At 38.1% G+C, this 7,754-nt stretch overlaps 1 protein-coding gene across 2 annotated transcripts in view; it reads left to right on the top strand.

Moving 5' to 3' along the window:
• LOC106868582 (protein PALS1) overlaps positions 1–7,754 on the top strand; it is a 253,072-nt gene that overhangs the window by 163,197 nt on the left and 82,121 nt on the right. The window lies entirely within an intron of this gene.

Genomic DNA, 7,754 nt, shown 5'->3' with positions numbered 1-7,754 from the left:
TGTGTGTGTGTGTGTGTGTGTGTGTGTGTGTGTGTGTGTGTGTGTGTGTGTGTGTGTGTGTGTATGAATATATACAACACACAAGAGGAAGTCAAAGATGATAGGCACTTTTGCCAACACTTTAGGTTAAACATACTGCCTTCAGTACTCGCGAGCTAAAAGTGACAGTCTTGTGGTTACGGAATCAAGGTTCGACCTTGATCGCTCCAATTTGCTGTCTTTTGTTAAAGAATAAACATAGTCGCTCCGTAGGCTATGTGTACCAAGGAAGATCAGAAATCAGCGAACCGATTTTTCTGGTCTGAAGACGAGTCAAGGCTGAAATTCATCGCAGGATTTCAGTACAATACCGGGGACAGCTCTCTAACGCGTAGAAGTGTGTATGAGTGGATCGAGAAGTTTTAAAATGGCTGACAAGTGTGAAGCACAAAGAAGGAGCCAGACGCCCATCAACCTCTACTACTGATATGAAGATTCAATAAGCTCGAGGGATGATTCTGGTGAACCGACGGGTGACTCTCGAAGTGGCATGTTCTCTGTAGATTAGTCTGAGTGAAATGGATGCCAAGAGAGCTTATCGAAGCGCATAGTCGCAATCATGTGGAGATTTGTCGGTGATTACTCGACTGTTGCAACAATGAAGGCGAAGTATCTTTGGAGAGGATAGTAACAAGAGATGAGACATGGGTCCATCACTGAGCCAGAATCCAAAAGGTAAAGTATGGAATGGAAACACCCGGAATTGTCAGCGAAAAAGATATTCAAGATTAACCTGCTGCAGAAAAAGTGATGCTAACCGTTTTTGGGGGAATGGAAAACGGCCTGTACTGGAAACTTACTTGGAAAAGGGGTCTACAGTCACCAGGGTAGGTTACAGTGAAGTGCTGACCTACAACTGAAACTAGCAATTCACCCCAAAGCCGAGTGTTATTGTTGCATGACAATGCAAGCCCACATACAGCCGGCCACGCCATTGAAATCATTGAAAAATTGGGTTCCGAGTTTCTGGAAGACTCTGCATAGAGTCCAGACCTCTCCTTCAAACTATCATCTCTTTGGACTGCTCAAACATCCTTTACTAGATCATTGATTTACTACGGACGAAAAAGCGCAGTGATCAGTGCATAAAGGATTGCGCAACCAACCGTAAATCTTCTCTGGTGGAATAAGCAAATTTGTGGACCGTTGGAAGAAGCGGAAAGAAAAGTAAGGAGACTATGTGGAAAATGAGGTGTGTGTGTGTGTGTGCGTGCGTGCGTGTGTGTGTGATGTGTGTGTGCGTGTGCATATGTCAGTGAATCAGTGAATAGATATGTAACCTTCGAGAATTTATAATGTATTTAGAAACAATAGCAATAGTAATTAGCCTGTTTAACAATTTAAACAGGACTCTAGAATTTGGCATTATCGATTTCTATTCATCGATAATACATACCTTCTAACAAATAGAAGGAGTGGTTCCACTTTGAAACTGCGTTAGAATATAGTGGCTTCAAAGTCAAAATTAAGTTAATACCTGACTCCCTGAACAAAGGACAGGCATCACTGTATTATCTGGTTCACATCCTCTTACTCATCACATGTAAAGACTATTATATCTAAAAGTTTCTTGGCAGTAGCAGACAATTTCTTTCTCTACTCATCACTATTATGGAAAAATTTTCAATAGAAACTGTTTAATAGTAAGTTATTGTTGTACTCCCAAAATGAAGAACATTATAACATGCAAAGCGTCAGGATCAACAGAAAACAAGATGCGTATACCAAGATACTGAAGACTGCTCGTTCCATCAGGCTCGCAGTGGCGATGTACTTGTGTATGTAACTGAAGTTACCAAGCAGTACGGATCAGTTGATATTCCATAGGAATGGAATATGACAAGTTCAAGTTGCAAAATGCCAACCACGATGTTTCTTTCGGGTAAAAAAAGAAAATCTTAAATCCTCGTCTAATTATGACGGGTAAATTAAAACAATACTTATCGTAAAATAAAATGGAAAATGTTAGGGCTGACCATGCCATACAAAAGTGGAACACAATGATTTCATTTATGCATAACAACATTAAAGGTTCACCAAAATATTTAAATCGGCATCAGAGTTTTCATTAGGTGTCGCCACTTCGGCAAGTTTCTGTTAAAGATTTGGAAGCCCGTTTTAGTGGTGGATCAAACAGTTGCTTGTAGAAATACAACCCATATGTAATCAGAAACAGACGTAAACACCCTCTCGGTTCTTCCCACCTTGATGCGTCTAGAATGTAATAGCTTCAGGGAGACATTTTCAGCTGAGGAGATTGGAGCAACATGAAGTGAAATGCCTTGCTCAAGGAACAATGTACTGTCGAGTTCAGGAATTGAACGCATGCATTATGGTCGTAAGCTCAACACTCTAACTTCTAAACCATGAGCCTTCATACATATGCACACACGTTCATACACATACATATGTACACAAACATATGCACACACACACACACACACACACACACACACGCGCGCGCGCTCACACTCATACATACGTTCATCCATCCCTACATACAATAGAACATCCATCCATGCATGTATACTTCCATCCATGCACACATACAAGGTATGTGTGCATGGAAAAATCTTTGATCGTAAAATCTGTCTGATCTGGACCGGGGTTAAATAACAACGGCGGTGCTGGTAATAACAGAACAGACTTTCTTTGAAATATTTCAAACATCCTCCTTTTTTTTGTTTTGTTTTTCAAGATTTATTTGAATATTAAAAATAAAATCCATTCTAATTGCCATTAACACATTTACTCTTCCAACTATACAATATTGCTTTTGTAGTATTGAAATGGAATGTGACAAAATTAGAAGCAACAGATTCAAAAGTTGTTTGTTGGAAAAAGATTAAACTGGCGCAGACGTGGCTGTGTGGTAAGAAGCTTGCTTCCCAACCACATTGTCGGATTCAGTTCTATTGCGTGGTTCCTTGGGCATGTGTCTTCTACTATAGCCCCAGGCCGACCAAAGCCTGGTGAGTGGATTTGGTAGACAAAAGAGCTGAGAGAACACCGTCGTGTGAATACGGGTGTGCTTGTGTGGAACTTAGCAGTTCGGCAAAGAAACTGATAGAATAATCACCAGGCTTACAAAGAATAAGTCCTAGAGTCAATTTCTTCGACTAAAACTCTTTAAGGCGGTGTTCCAGCATGGCCGCAGTCAAATGACTGAAACAAGTAAAAGAGCAGAAGAATATATGTAGTAAATAAATAATTAAATTAGGCAGCAGTTTAGCAAACTATAATTGTCATTAGATATGACAGGTGTTAGACCTACAATGCTAGGTGTTCTCTCTCTCTCTCTCTCTCTCTCTCTCTCTCTCTCTCTCTCTCTCTCTATATATATATATATATATATATATATATATATATATATATATATATGTGTGTGTATATATATGTGTGTGTGTGTGTGTCGACTTTCTGTGCAACACTTTATGGTTATTAGTCAATGCAATGTCACACACCCTACTTCTGTCCCCGCTTGGTGGTACCCCACACAATGTTCAATATTTGGTGCAAGATTTTCTCTCTTTTCTATCCATTTCTCTCTCCTTCTCCTCTCCCCTCTTGTGCTCAAAACCTTCCCCATCTATTTCTATCTGCTGCCTTTCTCTCTTTACTGCCTTCCGTTTCTTCATCTCTCCATCTCTGTCAACTGTCTATCTTTAGAAAATATTGCATGAAATTACTTTAAGCTTTTGATTTTGAGTTGTCTTCTCGATAATAGATGTCATGTTCATCATTTTAAGTTTATTAACACTTCGTTATTTAATTTTTCTGGATAAGATGTCACTATATTTCAAGTAACGTTTGAAATGTTCTTGTAACATTCTGAAAAATTCCTGAGAGTTAAGTAAACTGAGGTGCGTATAATTATGTGAACAAATTCGGAAAAAACACCAGTGGGAGAAAATTTCATTGAAATGGTGAAACTCTGTAAAAGAAGGATTGGGTTTAGAATATTTGGGAAGTTTTGGGAAGTACACCTGCACGCGTTTCACTAAACAAACAACAAAACTTCGGATTTTTGCGTGGAATCAAGTGTCCTGACTTTCTAATGTGCCGCTAACCCCTTATTTTTGTTCGGAAAAAATGGGGGTGGAATCTGACCCCCCGCCCCATTCCGGAATCAGTAGAAAATTTTTTTTTCGTTGAATGAATTACGGTGACCTCCTAATATGCCACAAAATACTTTTTGTCCGGAAAACGGTGGTTGGGGTGAGGTGGAACCCTCGGAAATTTTACCCCCCCCTCATCTCCAACATTTTACTGAAATACGTTTTTGAGAGTGTGGGTTACATGGTCGTTATCAAATATTTACTAGTTGGTACTATGTGAATTAATATGTTAACATTTATATTGTGTGTTTTTTATGCTAAAAATATTTCCTGCCATCAGACCTGGATACAATGCAGAAATGGGTCTCTGACTGGCAACTCAAGCTAGCTGTGGACAAGAGTGTCACCATGCATTTTGGGAGGCAAAATCCAGCCTTTACATACTCCCTCAGCAACACCAATCTCAAGAAGTCTTCTAGCGGAAGTGATCAGGGCATTATTGTAAACAACGATCTGCATTGGACAAACTGCATCTCTAAGATTGTCAAGACGGCTGAGCGGGTGCTAGCATCACTCAGTAAGATCTTTGTCAGCCGCTCTCCAGCTATCTATTTAAAACTGTATACGACAATGGTACGCCCACACTTGGAATTTGCATCACCAGTCTGGAACCCCTGTCTTGCTCAGCATATAAATCTCCTGGAAACTGTTCAGAAACGTGCAACCAAACGAATACCCACCGTCAGACATTTTACCATACTCTGAACGTCTTGCTTCCCTGGGCAGGGATACATTGAAGCTCAGACGTCTGGCAACTGACTTGGTTGACACCCACAAGATTATCCACCACCTTTCCAACAACAACCTTGGGCAGAAATTAAAACATAAATAGGAGTTAAAATCACAGTTTTATTGTTAATATTACACTTAAATGTTTTAGAATTATCTAGGAATAATAACAACAGCGACTGACTGAATTCTTGGTAAGTTAAGAATTAATGGATTAATAAAGATGTTTTAATCAGTTGTGATGAAAGAAGAAATCTGAAACGGAAACGATGTGAAAGGGCAAATGCAGGAATGGAAAACAGATTGGCCCCTAGGAAAGTAAAAGAAAAGAGAGAGAGAGGTAGCAAGTGTTCATGTTAACGAAAAGTGAAGAAATAGAAAGTCATTGAATAAGTAACAAAAAAAAAAAGCACAAAAAAATGTAAATTTAAATTGACGTCATAAAAATTTAGATACTTCGAGAGAACGTCAAATTATTCTATTTTGGAACGGTGGAACTCAAAACAGATAAAACTATAAATAATAATTTCAAATTTTGGCACAAAGCCAGCGATTTCGGGTGAGGGGTAAGTCGATTACATCAACTCCACTGCTCAAATAGGACTTATTTTATCGACCCCCAAAGGTAAAGTCGACCTCGGCAGAATTTGAACTCAGAACGTAAAGACAGGTGAAATGTTGTTAAGCATTCTGCTCGGCGTGCTGACCATTCTACCAGTTCGTCGCCTTGGATGAAGTTATAAAATCATAACGTATAAATATTGTGTTAGAAAAAGACTTTCAATAATGTCTTTATCTCCTTCCAGTTTCACCGTTCCATAAAAAAATTAGAAATTTAAATATCATAAGACCTCACTGTAAGTATAGTGAGAATGTAAATACATTCTTTCAACGATATCAATGTGTTTGGGGTGGGTGGATGGGGAGAAGGAGTCTCTTGACGGACTACTTCACGATGTGTTGACTGCTTCTTAGAGGGGAAGAGCAGGCAACAAACTATTTCTTCTGTTCGTCAATAGCATAGGAAAGATTTTTTTCTGTATATCAATAGCATAGAAAAAAGGTGTTTGCATTCTTGTTGTATCCACAGTAAAGCTTTATAATATTTGAATTCCTTTCATTTCTTCTAGTTTACGCTGTGTTGTGCAAAAATCTAACCAAAGAATGGATACTTAATGTCAATTTATTGAAGATTAATATGGTCGCATACAAAAGCGAATGAAGTAATTGAAGGATGAAAAGAATACTGAGAGTGACAAGTCACAAAAGAGAGGTAGACTGTGATAGGCTAAAAACAATGTAAAAACGAAAGAAAAAACCTCTTTGATATGCAGCAAAAGCAAGAAATCATTGAAAAAAATTACACGAATAATAAGGGAAACGAAAATGTAATAAATAACTAGTAACAGGTGACATAAATACAGACTTATTAAACGAGTCATTGGGACTCTTTGTTGCATTTTGTAATTAAGAATTTTTAGGAATTGGAAAATGGATAAAATGGCATTGGAGTAAATGGTCAAAACCAGATATTATAGCACTGTCAAAGAAAGAAATCACCAATTTCAAAACAACTGTACAGTTTGTTTAATTAATCACCCAAGTAAGGATGTGCTATATGTTTTAACAAAACCAACAATAAAAACGATACTTAATGAAAAACAAGCTTTTGAGAAGATCGATAACGTTAAGATTCGAAGTGAAAAAGACGGTGGGTTGGCAGGATCGTAAGTGCATCGGAAAAATGTCTCTTGCACAATTTGTTCTGACCTTTTTATATTCTAAGTTTAAATCCCGTCGAGGTCAACTTTTACATTTCATCTCTCCGGGGATAAAATGAAGACCAGCCAAGTACTGAGGTCGATGTAGATAACTAACCTTTTCTCTTAAAATTGCTGGTCTTGTGTCTAATGTAGAAATAAATTTCTGATTGAAAAGTATTTGAAAAACTAGCGAGGCCGTTACAACAAATTTGTTGACGTTAAAACAATTTTGGACAAGGTGTGTTATGAAACACCTTGCCTTGATATAAGAAATATATCCTCGGTCTATCAACAGGAAACGTTATAAAATCATTTTATGAACATGCAAGATTGCTCAGTTTTGATTAGAAAGTACATTTGTTTCAAACGACATTTGGTGTCAGATGAGGTACTTCCAGATAGCTTTGTCTCTTTTGCTTTAACAGGAAATTAGTGAGGGTGGAGAATCCTGCCAACGCGCCCTCCAAGAGAGATAAGCAGAGAAAGATAACCTGGTTTAATCCACCATGCAATCTAGACTTCTTCCCAAATATAGCTACAAATTTCCCGTCTGTAATAAGGCAACACCTACCTAACATAAAAATCTAGCTACTTGCTGAATTATTCCCTGAATATGATGCACTAAAATTAGCATTTTCATAACAGAAAGGAAATCATTTACTGTATTTTGTTATTTCATAAGAATTAATGCTTATAATTTTTTGTCTGGAAGGCTTCTGCCGGTCTTGCTTACTGAAACACCACGGTCCATATGTATGTATGTATGTATGTATGTATGTATGTATGTATGTATGTATGTGCGTGTGTGTGTGCGCGCGCGTGCTTGTGTGTGTGTAAAATAGTACGCATGTGCGTAAATCTGTGAGCGCGCGCAAACACAGACATGCACACACACACACACACACACACACACACACACGCACACATATGTGAAGCCATAATTGTAAACAACAATTCTATTTAATATCCTTAAAAATCAAATAAAGCGTCTATTAATTCCTCCAGGTAAAACACAAAACAACTCTAATTGCATGCGCGGGGAAAGGTGGTGGTGGTGGTGGTTGTATACGACAAAAACTTTCATCTAAATAACAAGAAAAAAAAG

This window comes from Octopus bimaculoides, chromosome 11 (genome assembly GCF_001194135.2).
Source record: "Octopus bimaculoides isolate UCB-OBI-ISO-001 chromosome 11, ASM119413v2, whole genome shotgun sequence".
Taxonomy (NCBI): domain Eukaryota; kingdom Metazoa; phylum Mollusca; class Cephalopoda; order Octopoda; family Octopodidae; genus Octopus; species Octopus bimaculoides.
This window is presented reverse-complemented; position numbering and strand designations above follow the sequence as displayed.